Source organism: Prinia subflava, chromosome Z (assembly GCF_021018805.1).
Source record: "Prinia subflava isolate CZ2003 ecotype Zambia chromosome Z, Cam_Psub_1.2, whole genome shotgun sequence".
Lineage (NCBI taxonomy): Eukaryota > Metazoa > Chordata > Aves > Passeriformes > Cisticolidae > Prinia > Prinia subflava.
Window position 1 is genome coordinate 36,253,612 of NC_086283.1, and position 15,312 is coordinate 36,268,923.

Consider the following 15,312-nt stretch of genomic DNA (forward strand, 5'->3'; position numbering starts at 1 on the left):
AGGTCGTTTTTGCTCTGGTATATGACTACCAAACCAATAACTTTCTATGGAAAGCCAGATGTGGCTTTGGGAATGAAATTCTGTTGGCAGGAATCCAGGAATACCTGCAGGTATGGATTAACTTCAGGAAACTGATGGCCAAACAAGTGCTGTGAAGACTTTTTTTTCAGAGGCCAATGGATTATGCTCTTCAAACAACAATAAAATTCAGTTAAGGCTCCCAAATTTCACACATGTGCTTCCACTTTATGAATGAAGAAACTGAGACAGCTTGTTGCACTAAGGCAACACAAATGCATAATCCAGCCTAGTCATCTAGCCTCCTTTAACCAGAACATGGCAGTCTGTTCTTTATTTCCAAGAGCTGTGCAGGGTTTGTATAATTACTAACTGTACCTCCACTAGACTTTGGTATCAGCACACAGAGAACTGCACTGTAAGGTGCACCTCTATAAAAAGGTGCCCTTTAACTACAGAACAGGAAAGGCACATGTATTTGCTTTTCCATTTTCTGTGTACACAAATATTTAGATGACAGTTGTACAATTTTTTAAAAAAGTTATATAATACCCTGAAGCAATCATCTACTCTAAAATGCATTATTTATTCAAAAATATGTTGTGGAGTTGAGGGATTGATAGTTTAGAATGGAAAAATTATAGGTATACTGAGTACATTCTTGCAAAAATAAATAATGTAATGTTATATTGAAATCAAATATTTCAAAATTCAAAGTACAATTAAATTGTTTGCACATATAAGAGCAGTGAAATAACTTTGCAGAGTTTGTATCATAAACCCATATATCTACAGAGTAAATAGTAGAACACAGACCATAAAGTTCTGTCATGAGTGTTGCTTTCAATTTTTGTTTCATTCCACCAAAACTTTTCATATCAGTCTGGCATTTTTTTAACAGCTATATACAGGACTGAAGAATTATGAGTGGTAAGTTCAAATATATATCATATATATTTAATCTTTACAACAAATGCAAAAGCAGTAAGTGAAAAACAAAGACATAAAAGACTGTAAAAACTCTTGAGAACATATAATGAAGCATAAGAGTGAATGTCACAACAGATTTATGTATGTTCAACTTTCAGCAAAAACTGCTGAGGATGAATTTAAGAATATTTATATATATCATACTTTTGGAACAACAGCAGGAACCAAAATATATCATCCAGGAATAGGACATAGGAAACTGATTCAGAGTTTAAACAACAAGTTAAATAAGAACTTTGAATTCAGAAATCTTTAAAGCCAAAAAAGAGGTTTTCCAACCCTGCAGAGCACTCAACAGCAGTGTTGTTTTTAAATGAGTTTTCAGTATTTCACTTTTTTTCCCTAAAGTTTCTAGTTCAACTATTGTGAAAAGTATTTTGGAAAAGTTAAAATATTATCTTTGTCAGGAAAACTAACATATTTTTATTTTTCATGAAATGCAATCTCTGTATTTATACACTATAAGTTGTTCACAAAAAGCCTATTCCATCAATATCAAGCCAAAAGAGCAAATGAAAAGAACTGCAAAGGCAATTCTAAAGAGAATTCTTTTTTCTCACACTCTCTTTTCTTCCAAGCTTTGATTCAGAAGGGATTTTGACAAGACCATGCACTTTTTTTGCCTTTTTTTTTTTTTTTTTAATCTCTGAAAGTAAGTACTGTCATTAACCAAAACAAACAAAATTGAGACTTAAAAAATGGATTTGTTTTCCAGATTGGGCTTTGACAAGAGCTGGGGTGAAGTTGCTCCATAGGCAGAGCTATATTGTGCAAACACATTGCTCAGCATTAAGTAGTATCTTGTGATATTCATAAAGTAGGTGACATGCAATGGTCTGCAGGACACAGCAAAATGACAATGCAGTTTTCAGTATGATTCTTTTCCAGTCTGATACCATTTGAATGCTTTTCTGGAACAAAATTATTCCTAAACTGGATGATCACATTCTTCAATTTCAGGATGCAGAGCAAAGCTCAAGAAGACTAAACAGACCGCATTAATTGCAAATGTAAATCCAGCCTGTGCAAATGAAAAGTGATCAGTCTCGGTACACTCAGATAACCCTGTTGTGAACTATTTGCCAGGGTTAGCATGCCCTTAACCAGCAGTACTATGACTGTGTACTAACAGTGTTAGTAACTCACAGTGCCAGATACTGAAAGCAGGAACATTGGGAGTTCTGCAGAAAGGACTGTGGTGTTCTACTGAGCACTACAGGAGTGCTCTGAAAGCTGCTTATGAAAGTTGCATTGCAAGACAGCTATTAAAATCAGACATCCTACTTGCTACAATCATCTATCAGCTGCTTCTAAAATCTTGCCCACCTTTACCGTGTTATGTGGAGTAGATAAAGTTTTAACTGTGAGTGGGTGGTATAAGAAAAAAAGATTTTAAAAAAACCGGCAAGGAATATTCTGCATTCCAAATTTCTCATCCTATCTCACTTTCTGTTTCAGCATCTTCATGTGGAAAGGCAGTTCTTAAAATGAAAAAAAAAAATAAAATCAATTGAAACAAATAAGATGTAGGACAACAAAGAACACATCATAAAGTACATAGCAGAATGTGAATCAAAAAATAGAGCCTATTGCAGCTTTTTCGCTTGTATGCTTGACTCTTATCTCACACTAGTTTGAAATAATTCCTAGTTTTCTTGGTCTCCATTACCAAATTCTAAGTTTTTCTATTTATCCTGTATATATTTATGACCTTAAGAGCTTCTTCTCTGTTTTCACTAAGCTACAGTATCAAACTTCAGAAGCTTACATTTTGGAGTTTAAAATGGTTTCATTCACAATATTTTCATTCATCTTTTCGGTTCATTTTTTGAGCTGATGAGATTAGTTTTTTCAGGCATCTGAAATAATCCTTGTCACATCAGTATTTGTCACTCTAAGAACTCTCTTCAGACCATGATCATTTGTCACCGACAAATACCTGACCCCTTGGTGTGCTCCTCATTAGATATGACGAAGTCTTAAAGTAACTTCTCCTTTTTTGATATGGTCAAGATACATTTTTTTCCTCTAAATTAAAAAAAAATTCTTTCATACTGACAGCTCTGTCATACAGACTGCACCCCTCAGTTAGAGCAGCTTTTCTCACCTGAGCCACTTGCCCAGGTTAGTTGTCGACTTCATCGGTTGGCTGGCTAGCTTATCTCACATTCCCAGTGCATCCTGGGACTCTTCCTTCCAAAGTATCATTGCTTTAGCGGTTTTCTTGAAAATCTGAGTCTTGTTTCTGGGTTTGTTTTTATTAGCCCTCTGTGCTGTTTCCAGTGCAGTGCTGCCATTATTTCATATGACTGGCAGTAGACAATTTTTCTCTTTGAAACGTCCTCCCTTTCAAATCCCATTTCCTAATTATTTCATGGAAAAGGAACAAAGTCTCTGGCCTTTGTTTTATTACTTATCTTCTGGGAGGAACAGACAAAGGCATGGTAACAGAAAGGATGAACACGGTAAGAGATCCTTTAGGGAATGAGTCCAGGCAAACAAATGACAGATGTGTAGTTCATACTAGAAAAGTATGTCCTGGCCCTGCCCTCTCGTGACTTCTTGTGCACCTCCTTGCTGGCAGAGCATGAGAAACTGCAAAGTCCTGGATGTAGGGTAAGTACTACTGGGCAATGACTGAAATACCAGTGTGTCATTCACATTATTCTCACACTACAAGCAAAAAGAGCACTGTACCAGCTAAGATGAAAATTAACTGTATCACAGCCAAAACCAGGCTATCACCCTTTCTATTCATATCTGCTTAGTCAGAAGTAACTGGTCATTCCAAGGGGAGTCATGATAACTGGGTGAGTTGGTTCAATCCAGCTTATTTGGAAAGAATTAATACAAAAATGACGTGTTATGCAGTTTTAGCCCTGCCATATTCCCTACATTTCTTTTACAGTCTCAGAGGCCATGCAGGTCCATGAAGGACAATACAACAAATGTTCAATTCACACTTTTAACTAGGTCTGTAGCATTCTACAGACTAAATACATAGACACTTACTACATGCAGTAGACAGTTCTAATTATATGGTCACTTATGATTTTGTAGGGGACTGTTGTTTCATAAACCAAATTATTTCCTCTACATTTTTTTGAAATGTAGCTCTGTTTGCCAGGCATGGATAAAGTCTCAGTTTCAGAAGATACTTTATGAAACTAATTTCTACTGCATCTGAGTGTTTCAAACTTACCTTCGCTTACCCCCACATAAGTAAATTATGTTTTTGCTTAAATTTTGAACTGAAATGAAAGCTGTTTGAATAATCTTGGATACAAAACTGACAGGTGCACTGCTCTGTGTGTTAAGACAGTGGTGATGAATGGTGCCACATCCAGTTGGTGGTCAGCTGGACAGTCATATCCCAGGCCAATTGGTGGTCGTGTCCCAAGAATCAGTGTTAGGCTCAGTCCTGTTTAATATCTTTACTGATGATCTGGATCAGGGGACTGAGTCCATCAGCAAATTTGCAGATGACACCAAGCTGGGAGTGAGTGTTTATCTGCTGGAGGGTAGGAGGGCTCTGGAGGGACCTGGACAGGCTGGGTAGATACAAGACCAAGTGCTGAGTCCTGCACTTTGGCCACCACAACCACCTGCAGTGCTACATGATGCAGACAGAGTGGCTGGACAGTGCCCAAGCAGGAAGGGACAGTGCCAGACTGAACATGAGCCAGCAGTGTGCCCTGGTGGCCAAGAAAGCAAAGGGCATCCTGGCCTGGATCAGGAACAGTGTGGCCAGCAGGAGCAGGGAGGTCATTCTTCCCCTGTTCTCAGCACTGGTGAGGACACACCTTGAGTGCTGTGCCCATTTCTGGGCCCCTCAGTTCAGGAAAGGTGTTTAGGTGCGGGAGTGTGTCCAGGGAAGGGCAAAAGAGGTGAAAATTCTGGAACACAAGTCCTGTGAGGAGCAGCTGAGGGAGCAGGGGGTGTTTACCCTGCTCAAAAGGACAATCAGGGGACACTTTGTCACTCTCTGTTACTGCCTGAAAGGAGAGTGTAGCCAGGTGGGGGTCAGCCTCTTGTCCTCGGCAACAGCAACAGGACAAGAGGACACAGTTTTAAGCTGCACCAGAGGTGGGGTTTTGGCTGGACCTTAGGAAGAATTTCTTCACAGAAAGAGTATTGGGACATTGGGATGGTCTGCACAGGGAGGTGTTAAAGTCACCATCCCTACAGTACCATGGTCTAGTTGACAGGGTGGTGTCACGTCACAGGTTGAACTTTGTATTTCCAAAAAGTGAGCTCAAGAACCTTACCAGACATGCATAGAATCAGAGGCTCATAACATGGTTTGGGCTGGAAGGGACCTTAGAGATGTTTTTGTTTCAACCCCTCTGCCATGGACAAGGAGCCTTGCACTAGACCAGGCTGCTCAAAAGCCCCGTCCAACCCGGCATTCAACAAGCACGCAGATGTTTTTGCGAGTATTAGCCTATTACTGGTATTATTGTAGCTCACAGAAGTCCATGAAGATACCAGAACTCCACAGTTCTACACGCAAACAGAAGACAAAAGCCCAGGTTCCAGGAAAAGGCTATTAACACTACCTCTGGTTCCTCTTCACTCTAATATTTGGAGTTTTGGGGTCAGTCCTATGAATCTTGGAAACCTGCCCATTCAAACTGCTACCTCTTTGCAGAGCTTTGAATTTTTGAAGAGCTTCAAATGTGTGGTCAACTTCTTTTTGTGGGTCAAGCACCTCCAAACCCACAACATCCTCGCAACTTGATTCAATAAAGTTGCCCTCCTGAAATCCTTTCCTGGACCTGTAAATACAAAAGGCTGTATCAAGAGCAGAGACACAGCACTTTTTTTGCTGTACTACTTATACTAACTGTCCCTGAAACTTGATCTAGACTCCTATATTCTACTGGTTTATTTTTGTTATTGTTTGGGATGTGGGCTTTTGTTTTGTGGGTACTGCAAGAGATGGAGAATGATGATGAATCAGATTAAGACCACAATAAAAAACACTGACTCCTTTTAATGTGAGTCAGTATTAACCTGGTTCACTTCACAACTTAGCAGCACTTGCAAAGAGAGATGGAATGAACTTCAAATGGGAGGACAAGATTGCTTACATCAGTAGTATCCCTAATGTCTCACCAAAAGACTCACATCTATGTGCTACTTTTTTCTAACATGGGAAATACAGGGAAAATACTTTCAATATGAGAGGCTCAAACACAATTTCTAAAATGTATATAGACTAGTTCTCCAAGACATTATAATATCTTCTGCACTGAAGAAGAAAAGCATTTCACTTGCTCCTTAGGTATTGCAGAAAAAACCCAAAACACGTTGCCCAGAGAGGTTGGAGATGTCCCATCCTTGGAAACATACAAGGTCAGGGGGGATAGGGATCTGAGTAACCTCATTTATTTGAAGATGTCCCTACTTTTTGCAGAGGGGCTTGGACTAGATGACCTTTAAAGGTTCCTTCCTACCCAAACTATTGCACTGAGAGCAAAAATACAAGGTTGCTGCTTTGGGTCATTATGGAGAGAGCAGCTGGGAGTGACCTCGATGAAAAATGTTTCTCCCACTTTGACCTACCTGTCCAAAGCCTAGTTTGCTCAATTTTGCCATCAGTCATGACTGGGTTACAAGAGGGGATGAAACATTTCAGCTGCACACGTGGTATGTGGCAGTTTTCACGAGTCCTTGGGACAGGAACATCTCATAACTATCCTGTGCAGGCAGAACCATGACAGCATTTGCATGATGCAGGTTGTCAGCAGTCATCTGACCAAATCTGGAGAGCTTTTCAAGGGAGGAAGACACTGTATCCTTGAAATCAAACTCAAGGCGCTTCTCACTATGCAAGTACAAAAATGTTGTGACTGCGATCAGTGTTTTACTGTAGGCCAACAAAGCACAGCCCTCATGTGTTTTTGAAGATGCCTGAAACACCTAAAACGAAAAATTTTATCGTCTTTTCTCTTTACAAACTCCTAAGTAATCAAAATGGAAAGCCGGGAATGGAAAGACGACCTTCCAGTGTGATCTACCAGCATCCGAGCAACCGCCCAAGATCCAGGAACTCGCCTGGTCCCTGTCAGCGCTGCCAGCCGCCTCCCTCCTGACTTTACTCGGACAGAGCTCCTCAAACCCCGCTCTCCGGGCGGCACCCGGCGAGCCTCTCCGGCCCGAGCCCGCTGCCGCTCCCCACACGGTTCCCGCGCGGGCGGCGCGAGGCCAGCAGGACGAGACCGCCGCCCCTCGCGCTCCACTTCCGGGTTCCCCGCCGCGCCCCCGGGCGCTGACGTCACCGCGCGCGGACCCCGGAAGTGGAGCCGGCAGGGGGCGGGCGGAGCCGCGCGGTGCTAGGCCCGGAGCGGCCGCGCGCTCCCCGTGACGGCGCCGCGCGCGTCGCGCTCCACCGGCGCCAGCGCCAGCGCCAGGTACGTGCGGCGGCCCGGCCCGAGCAGCGCCGCCGGCGAGGGGCGCGGGGGAGCGGCGGCCGCGGGCCCGCGGGCGGCTGCGGGGCCACCGGACCCTCCGGACCCTGCGCCGCCCGCGGCGGGCGAGTCGGGGTGGCGGCGCCCGGGCGCCTCTGGCAGCCCTTCACCGGGCTGAAGACTGCGGGCCCGCGGCCCTCCCGTGTGCTTGGCGTCAGGCCCAGAGCGGCGGCGGGGAGCGCACGGGGCGGCGGCGGCTGCCTGTGGCAGGGCCCCCGAGCTGTCCGCGCTGCCCACGTGGTGTGGAAGTACCTGTGTGCCGGTGTCACTGGGGGTGCGGGGAAATGGCCACGGTGTCGCCGCCCAGGAGCGGCCCCCGGGCTGTGCCCGGCACGGCGCTGTGCCTGCTGCCGCTCCACGTGTTGGCACCTTGGCAACTGTTTCCCGATATCACGGCTGTCACATGAAACAGAAATAGGGAGTAACAGTTGTAATTTTAAACTTTCTCCGTAAAATCGAAGGGTTTTGTTTCTCGGGATGTATCTTTGGTCATTGCTGCAGGTTTTGGTGCTCTCAGCTGCTTTTGCGAAACAAGACATGCCTGTGCTCGCTGCCTAATGCGAGCTTCCCGTGCAGTCGTAAATGACAAAAAGTAATTGGAGCGTGATTCTTCAGACTTTATAATATAGCTGGGTTCGAGTGATCGTTTTCATTTCAAGTATTGCTCTTCTGATTGGGTGGGACTGAACACTTCCTTTTAGACTTAAGTTTTTTGTTATTCTGGCAGCTTGGAAATGTGCATGAAATAGTTGCCATTTCTGAGTTATCCAAATGTAGGGAAATAATTTTCCAATTTAAATTGTTACTTTTACTTGGTTTTGGTTTGGCAGGAAGAAAACTCAAAATTTGTAATTCTAAGACAGGAGAGATTGGACACATATAGTCCCTTTCCAAAATGCACTCTCTTTGCTTTTTGTGGAGCTGTTGCCTTCCTTTTTCTTTCAAAGATAAGTACTGAAGCTTTTGAGAGAAAATGTACTGTCTTCCTTCCAGATACCTAACTTTTAACTGTGGTGTTACGTAAGTCAAGCTGCTCAGAGACATGTAAGCCAGATTGTCAAGTCTTCACAAAATGTTTTTTTACAGTTTTTTTTTGCAAGAAGTTTTTGGCTAAAGTATTAAGTTTGAATGAGCAGGTTACAGACCTTGTTCAGGACGTAACATGATTGGCAAAAGAAGTGTTATAAAAGCAACAGCAATTAAAAAGCTGACTGGATACCTTTGATCTTAAGCACTGATTTGGTGACACTGAAGAGCAGAGTGTTAACCTGCCTTCAAAGGAGAAGAAATACCAGTAATACAGCAGGAAGGTGGTGTCCTTTTAGTAACCCTTGGTATTTTCTTGGAATATTTAAGGAGGCAGGGGGTGAAACAGGGTCGTAACTTGTTCTGTTACGAATGAAAAAGCAGTCTTACGATAGCATCTTAGTTAAAGAATGCCCACAGGTTGTTAAATTTAGGTATTTTGAAACTATGTAGGAATAGGTGAAAAAGCTCTTGTGTAGGGGAAACTAAAATTTTAAATTGACTTTGGCGGCTTGAGGTGTGTCCCAGAGTGCAGTCAATGTGAAAATGCAGAAAGCATGTCTTTATGTGCTCCTCTGGGTTTGGAATTGACAAAATCTGCTGTTCTGAGTGTTTCGGATATTATTCCCCTTTCTTTAAAAAGAAACAGATTCTCTGCTGATGACAGTATTGGTCTTCACAGGGCAGCTCCAGGTGGAAGCCCTGGGTGATGGCTGTTGCTGAAGTCGCTGCCAGTATTTAGTGCCTGCCTGTCAGCTGCAGGTCTGGTGTGCTTGCCACTGCTGGGGTTAGTCTGGGCACTTCCTAGCCCACCTCTGTGAGAATGTGGTGGGTTAAGACCATGGTGGGATATAATACTTACTGTGTTTAAGCTCACCTGACTCCTTTTGTCTGCAGTAGGTTAGCAGATGCGGGTATGCATCGGAGTAAGATGAAAACTTCCAGCAGCCCAACAGTACTGAGCAGCTGGAGGCAGAGAAGTGCATCACCATTTCAGATCCACAGCCCAAGCTTGGACTGCTCTCTGCCTTAGTGAAATACCATTAATTATTGGAGTTTTCTCACTAGTGCCTGGATTTTGTCTGTCTTCTTGAGATTGCCTTTTCAGTGATTGTAGCTAATTATGACTGTATTTAAATCTGCTAGTTGACTTGACCATGGTCTTTACTGAGTTGTCTTTTATGTACTAGTTAGCAAATGTTTGGGAGAGCTTCTTATAATTACTCAGTGGGGATTTGTCTTTTAGAATCTCTTCTTTTAAGTTCACAACCTTATTTTTTTTTTCCCTTGAAGACTCAGCACTGACTCTGGAGGTTTTGCCCATTCCAGGCTCTATACAAAAAGTCCTGAATACAGCTCTATTGCTGGTACTTTGAATCTGACCCACAGTTCCTTTGGGGAACAATGTGCTGTCGTGACTGAGGAGTTTTTTAGATTTACAATAGATTACTGGAATTCTTTGAAGTAAAGCATACATACAAAGAATGAATAGATATCTTTTAAAATTTTTTTTCTACAAGCTTACTGAAACAAATTGGTTAACAATGGACATGAAAACATCCTCTTATGAAATTTAATACTGCTCTGTGAATTTGTTTTGTGCTTTAGAAATACTTTTTTTTCTCTTTGTAAGTATTGTTGTACATATATCTACTTAGCCTGTAGATCAGTTTAACAGATTTGTACTGAGTGGAATTCCCAGAGTACAATTTAATGGATTTAAATTTGCTATTTTTCATGGTAATTTTTCAACATTTTGTGTACTATGTGGACTTTGAGGACTTTAACATTTGACTACTTACAGCATTCCTTACACTGTTCTTGTAATGTGACTGAGTTTTATTGGAAGGTGGAAAGATGATGTTTGCTTTTATGTCATCCTTGCCTTTCTGCTCAGCTCATCATCAGTCACTTGTTAGTACATTTGTTTTGGTAATGATTTTTGGTTTATGGTTGACTGTTTCTATGAATTAGATCAGGACCAAAAATTATTTACCTCCAGCTACAGACCTACTCTGTCAAAAGAAGGGTGCAGTTTCACATTCACATTAGATCCCTGTTACTGGAATGGGCAGCACTCCTCTCTGCTTCCTGCCCCATCTCTCCAAGGCAGGCAGAAGAGCAACTGGCTGCGTAGTGAGCCAGGTACAGAAGCTGACACGGCTGTTACAGCAATAGAGATATGAAATGCTTCTCTCTCATTGCTTTAGCTTGCTCACTGACATGGATGCCACCATAATCACCAGTAGTGATGAGACACAGGGCAGTGGTTTTGAACTGAAAAGGCGGCAAGTCTAGATTAGATGCTAGGAAGAAATTTTTTACAGCAAGGATGCTGAGACATGAGAGCATGTTGTCCAGAGAGGCTGTTGATGCCCCACCTTGGTAGGTGGAAGGCCAAGCAGGTGATTTGGACAAACTGGTGTGCTGAAAGGTGTTGCTGCCCATGGCAGGTCATTGGACTAGATAAGCTAAAAGGTCTCTCAAAACCCAGATGCTGCTATGAGTCTATAAGAAATGGTGTGGGACTGAAGTGGAGAATCTAGAAGTAGAAGAAGGTCTGAAAGTATCATATAGACTTCAGCAAATCATGGATCTGCATCCTGAGTCACATTGTACTTTAATTGACTGTAGTGAAAGCTTCTCAACCACTTTTATGAGCAATCTGTTCCGTGAGTTAATTAGTAATTGTACTGCTGGTGAGGCTGGTGGCCTGCTCTGTAGTCTAGTCAAGTCTTCACTGCTTTTAGTCCTGGTACACTCTCCTGAGGAGTATTGACCTCTATGTGGATGGAACTTCTTTGGTTCTGCAGTTTGTATTCTGTTGAGTGTGTATCCAAAGAGGAAAGATAAACCATGTAAGACTTTATTAGGCTAATTTTAGGTGTTTCTGCTACTGCGGTTTCTGTATTCTTCCAGGTTCTGTTGGCCAGCAGAAATTAAGGAGACCAGTCTGTGCTAAGCTTGGTTTATAGTTAGGCTATTATAGGTATTGATTTTTAATACATAGGTGAAATAAATATTGTCTTAGCAAAACCACTATTAGCTGAATCAGTGTATTTTGTTTGGTGGATAATTTAAGAAACTCTTCTGTCAGCAGACAGTTACTTTGTGTCCTAGTTTAACTCCTGTTGACTACTAAGTACCATACAGCTGGTTGGTCACTCCTTTCCCCTTTCCTTCTGCCCCGGTGGAAAGGGGAGTGAATCAAGAAAAAAATGTAAAACTTGTGTGTTGAGATAAAAACAGTATAATAATTGAAAGAAAGCATAATGTAATACTACTAATGGTAATAATTGTAATGAAGAGGAGAGAGAGAGAGGGAAGTAAAACTCAAGACACAGAAAAGTCCTGGACTTGGGGTAAGTACTGCTTAACAGTAGCCAAACCATGCACCAACATTATTCTCATCCCAAAAACACAGCACTGTACCTCTCATCCTGAATCCAAAACACAGCTACACTAACACAGCCAAAACCAGGACACTCAGACAGGCAAACGAAAGATTTTTCTTGCATGTCTAGAAAAAGAGACGATGATTAAAGTAAGAATTAGCTGTACACCTTGGCAATTGTACTGCAAGTTAGCCAGTTTCAGTGTTGATTGGAAGCAGGTCTGTACCTGAAGCACCAGTAATGTTAGTTCTTAATGTTTGTTGGTGCTTGTGCATTTAAAGTGAGGCCCATCATACTATATTTTTCTAGCTTCTGCTTTTTTTAGTGTTGGTAATTATCAGTTGGTAATAGGGAATTTTACTATTAATTTCAAATCAAAGTTCAGTCTAAATTTCTTTTTTTTTTTTTTTTTTTTTTTTGAAAGGGACATGCTGAAAATGTTTTTGATTGTGTTGAAAATATTCTTGATTACTCTGAAGTACCACTAAGCAACTCCAATATATAGGTAAAGGGTATGAAATTTAATAGGAAGATAGCTTTGGAAATTGGGAACTATTTCCCAAGATAGCTAGTCTGGATTTATCTGTATTACAAGCTCCATAAAGTTGCCATTTTCCATTTGCAGTATATCTTTTAAGGTACTTAATTTGAATTCTCTGGACATTTCAGCAGCAATATACATATTCTGCTGACCCATAGAACTTACTTCACTGTATCAGCTTTGTGCAGTGTCTGTAGTGAAAGTTTATGATGGGACATGGCAAAATCTCCGGTTTTTCATCATCCCTTGACTGAGGTATATTTTCTCTTAGGAAGAGGCATAGTGGATCCCTCATTGTTCTGTTTTAGATGTATGAGGAGAGGTGATTTGTTGTACTTCGGTGCTATTTTATAATTCTGAGTCTTGGTTTTTGGAATAATAACTGCTTGTTTGAGAATATGGACAAAGTTCTGATTGATCATGTTGTCAGAGTGCCCGATACTCTCCAGCTTGTCTACAATGCTGCGTTGAAGACCAAACCTAACAAGTGATGTATTCCTTATAGTTTCTTTTGAAGTTCTGCAAGCCAGGCTTTATAAAGCCTTGAAATGCACTTTTGAGTGGCTGTCTTGTTTTAGCATACAATATGTGCAAATCTCTAACCCTTATTTAACTTGCGTCCTTCCTTCTTTTTTTAGGCACAATGTGCAGCAAATCTTGAAAACATCTTGCTTGCTTTTTCGTAACAAATGGGCATCTTATTCCTCTTGTATAATTGTGTTACAAATCCACCCCAAGAAGGCAAATATTAAGTAGGCTAGATTTGAGTAGATACAGGCATAGCAGTCAGAAGGAAAACTGAAAGTATTTCAAAGAAGAAATGGGTTAAAACAGGAAGCCTTGGCAGTGAAAGAGCCATTATATAAAAACATTATTAAAATTTGGTGAAATGAGAGATAATGTTTCCTAATACACACAGCCTGTATGGCTTAAATAATGACCATTGTACTGAAAGAGTATCTCCCCACTGAAGCATACGAAATATGAATGAAAAGAGAATTCTGTATCTGTATGTTGGTATCTCCCATGCTGCAGGAGTGTGTTAACATAGCCTACCTGCAAGCTTGGGAGAAGGATCTCAGGACAAGCACAGCCACCAAAATCAAAGCTACTATTAATGCAAACTTGCATTTCATGCTAATCAATAAGTCAAAAATTGGTGGAAGTTTCCTTATACTTTATTTTAAATTGTTTGCATTTTGGAATAGCAGAGTTTGAATTTGGGAAGCATAAACTATTTCCCACCACAGTGATCACTTCTTGAGTCCTTTTGGTCTCTCTATTTAATTCTTGGCCATGTTGGCAAATCGGGCTAAAAAGCTTTTAGGCAGCAGCTGTATCCCTGTTCTGTCACCTCAGTTGCACCAGGTAATGAACTAAATCTGGAAACTGATAAACTAAAAGTTTACTCTTAAAAACAAAAAAAAAGGATGAGGGGGAGGGAAAAGAAAGAAAGGAAGGTAGTTTTAACTCAGATCAAGTCCCTGTTTTGATTTAACTCAGATATGATTCCCTGAACTGGTTCTCTATGCATTGCTACAAACAGTTCTGTCAGCTGAGGGGATAGCATGGGTAGGGGGTGGGACTGCTAAAGACATTTTGCAAAGATGTGTTTGTGAATATATCTTTTGATTCTAAGACCTGGGGGCAGGAAGGGTCTTTGTTCTGTATTTGCTCTCTGTGAAACAGTGGGGTACTTGTTATCTGCCTGGATGAAGTTGAACATAGCATTCCTTTGGCTTGGATTTAACATTTCTCAGTATAAGAAATTGTCCTCAATTTTTAGAAACTTTGAGCATGTTCTGATAATAGCAGCATGAAGGCTCCAGGTTATTTTACTCTGTGTTATGTCCACTGTGATAATGAAACTTTTATTTCCATGAAGAAGCAATACGTGCTTAACCACCGTGCTGTGTGAGATTTTGTATCTGTAGCAAACCCCAGCTAGTATTCTGACTTGTACTTTCTCTATTAAGACATGATTTTTTATTGTCAGTGACTCAGAAACAGACAGTGACATTTTTGGCACACAGTACCATTTGTTCTCTGTTGTTGCTCTTTCTAAATAGGTTATATCTCTTGAATTGTAGCATTACATTCATGTGAATCATCCTATTAACTTCACTAATATCAAATAGGTTGCATGTACATTCCTGCAGGAGAGCTCTAAGTTCTTGTTCATTATATTTCCAGCATAATTCTCTGGGCAATTAAAGATTTTTTTTTAAATTTTTGTCTTTTCATTCTTTGTTCTGTTAGTTCTATTATCTTTGTCTTTTTTTCTAGTGAGTATTTAAGTAGTCACAAAAATTAGTGTAACTCCCTAAGGAATAATTATGAGAGGACTACACCAAGAAACCCAGAAGGTTGAATTTTTGCCTATTTGAAGTAATTGGTTGAAGGAGGAATGAAGGAATAGAAATATACTGAGATGGAAAGTCTAAGTCCGTAAGGATGTCAATCCATATCTGCACTTTCTTGAGATGAATGATAAAACCATTACCTGGTTTGTTTCAGACACTGAATTTTTCAAAGCTGGTAGTGTGTTCGTTTTGAAAAGCTCTGATTTTGCCTTCCCAGTAATGTCCAGAGGCAACGTTTTTAAGGATATTGTTTAAAAAATTTCAGAGAATCGTGGTCTTTAGAAATTCTTATTAAGAGGAATATAAGAAAGCTTTATTTCAGTGGAAATGTTTAACTACCTAGCTTTCAAAAAAAGGAGCATGGTGTAGATAATGTAGAATTTTTTCTTTGGTTGGTTGGTCTTTCACAGTATAGCATAGCAGATAAGTAATGTTTAATGTTTTATTTTATGGGAAATGGGGTAGATATACACCTCTGCCCAAAAACGTACTATAGGGGTTGTCAA

The 15,312-nt window shown here is 40.9% G+C and overlaps 1 protein-coding gene across 4 annotated transcripts in view; it reads left to right on the plus strand.

Moving 5' to 3' along the window:
• The first annotated feature begins 7,275 nt into the window (after nucleotides 1–7,275).
• The window catches only part of ARB2A (ARB2 cotranscriptional regulator A), a 259,244-nt gene continuing 251,207 nt past the window's right edge, over nucleotides 7,276–15,312 (plus strand). For 3 of the 4 annotated variants that reach the window (XM_063421494.1, XM_063421496.1, XM_063421497.1), the window contains exon 1: nucleotides 7,276–7,424. The gene's annotated coding sequence lies outside the window, so the exon portion shown is untranslated. The remainder of the gene's footprint in view (nucleotides 7,425–15,312) is intronic. The other variant, XM_063421495.1, reaches the window with a different exon arrangement.